This window comes from Cynara cardunculus (assembly GCF_001531365.2).
Source record: "Cynara cardunculus var. scolymus isolate 2C chromosome LG 1, CcrdV1, whole genome shotgun sequence".
Classification (NCBI taxonomy): domain Eukaryota; kingdom Viridiplantae; phylum Streptophyta; class Magnoliopsida; order Asterales; family Asteraceae; genus Cynara; species Cynara cardunculus.
The window spans coordinates 46833451-46836218 of NC_037528.1; positions in this window are offsets into that span (position 1 = coordinate 46833451).

Consider the following 2768-nt stretch of genomic DNA (forward strand, 5'->3'; position numbering starts at 1 on the left):
TGTTGTTTTTACGATATCTATCTCTATATATCGAAATGTATGTATGTATATATATACATGTATATAAATACGTACATACATACGTACATATATACGTAAATATATATATATATACGTATATAAATACGTACATATATGTACATATATACCAATAAAACCCTAAGGGATCGACTTTTTATGTTTATAACCCTAAAAGCGGAATACGGGTTAATAACAAGTCAAAAACAACTTATGAAGTTGTCTTTTTCTATTTTTGTGAGCAATTAAGCCCGGTCCGATTATGCTAACTGTAAAAGATAGCATTTTTGTACTAACAGCAAACTATTAGTGTTCTGATAAGACATCTTTTTTGATATCTAAAGGCAGATAAAATACCTTTTAGCGTATTTGCATCTTGTATAAAAGTATAATTTTCCCAAAAGTGGGTATAAAAATTTCCAATTCTTAGTTCTAAAAGATCTATCCGAATGGAAGTTTCTTCAATTCGTCTATTGACGTAATCGATTTCATCATTTATTGATTTATTATATAATTTTATAGGATCACCCATAATATTTTATAAAAATATTAAGAACAAGATATAATCTTGCTTTTAAGTTTTAGAAGGTTTTCTTCTAAAATTTTTATAGAACAAGCTATAAAAGTTTTTTGATTTATTAAGGTTGCTCTTTGAGCCCCTTGATAGTATGGATCAAAACGATACTCGTCGAGTTGATTTTGAACATTTTGTAAATTTGTTTTTTCTGTTTCAACATGAATTTCAAGTTCATGTATTTCATCTTGAATCTGTTGATTCCAGTTTTTAATGCTAAAAGACTATAATTTTTGTATTTTTTATAAAATTTTGATTTTTGTAAAATAATTTTTGAAACAAGAAAGAATGTAAAATAAGGAGATATACATGTTGTAGAATAAACCTCGATTATCCTGCTTCATCACTTCGAGATATGAATTCGCCAGCCTGTGGTTTGTAGATCTCTAATTTTCCCCAACGGCCTCCTGCCTACGGTACTCACATCTTTAGATCTACCACTCTGTCACACAACTCATTCTCAAGTGATGGAAAGAAAGGATAATATAAACATAAGTTTATTATACAACTGGTAGCCCGAAGGCTTCCTTATTATTACATCCTCTCTTGGAGGTTCCACTCGCTATTCATCAAAAGATGAAATAATTTACAAGTTTTTCTATGAGAGATAGCTCTGATAGATTGCTCGCTCTAGAGACTGATGCTCCCAGAAGCTGATGTCTAACACTGATGCCTAACATCTCTATTTATAGAATAAAAACATACTGTTAATTCTATAATTATTGTAGTGGACCCTACGTGAATACTGACGTGAATAGTGACGTCGTGAATAGTGACGTCGTGAATAGTGACATCGTGAATAGTGACGTCGTGAATAGTGAATAGTAAAATACTATTCATCTCGTGAATTCTCCATCTTTTTCCATATGAAGATTTCATTTCTAATAATGCTTTCCATAAGCAATAATGCAGCACTTTAGGTCTTCGGTGCTGTCTCGTCTTCTGTAGACAGATGCTCTCTGTCTGAATTATTGCTGCTACTTTCGCAGTGGCTGCAATAATGGCCTTCAAACAGCTGTGTAGCCTGTTTGCAGAAGCTTTGTCGCGTATTGATGCYGGCATCAATACTGTTGCGCATAAATTTTTCTCCGAAGTTGGAGAGTTTCTTCATGTCGTCGGCGTTGGTGTTGCTGGAACTCCAACTGGTAATTATGCAGTTTTGGCTGGCATAATTAACCTTCTTCTTTGATCCTGAAAATGTTTCCAGGAGCTTTTMTGCKACTCTTCGTAGTCCGTTGATGCGAACTTGATGCAGAATATCTGTGATAGGAGGATCCTTGTCCTCCATAGGCTGAGATAACTCTATCTCTTTCCTTGATTTAGCAAGACCTATTTCAATAAAGTAATAGGGATTATACTTTGCTTCTTGTTGCCAGTCAGGAATTGAACTAACAACGTTGATGTACAAAGGTTCATCCTTTGCTTTTAGAACTTTCCTTCGGAAGTTCTTTATTGTTTCTACCATCTGGCTCGGGAAAAACTTGAGCTCCTGCAGATTGCTGCTGGGGTAGATGTTATGAACTAATCCAGCTTTTAAAGCTTGAAAGATTAGTGTTGGCTCTGCTCCTTCAGTGAAGTTGTAGAGGCTCTTTGATTTCTTGTCCGTGGTGTAAAACCACTCGGCTAGGAAATCTTCTGGGCAAGCAGATCTTGCTTTGTCCCAAATAACTCGGAAGTCTTCAAACATCATTGGTTCTCTGGCGACTTCTTCGTGGATGACCTTAGGCATGATAAACCTTTGGTCTCTTTGTTCTTCCTTGACCTTTTGTATCTTGGGTCTGAGAAGAGTTTTGTTGGTGGAGGACGAGCCTTCTTCGTAAGTTGCTAGATTGAATCTGGCAGCTTCTTCCATTCGAAATTTTTTAGACGTCGTCTTTCCTTCTTTGTAGAAGGCCTCCACTACACCCCAATCGGTGTATACGCCTTTATGTGGTCCGCGATAGATCACATAATATCTTGTTTGAGAGTTGTCCTTTAGGGCTCCCAAATAGCTTGGTGCGAATCTTTGTTCCTGCACTAATTTGTTAGATGACAAAGTTGTCATTCTGCTGAGTCCTTCAGCTGAGGGATTAGAGTTAACTGATCTACTAGTTTTGCCCATCATGGGTTCAGGACTAGTATTATCCTTGTTTATGCTTTTTAGCAAAGCATCAGCTTTCAACGGATTTGTTGATTC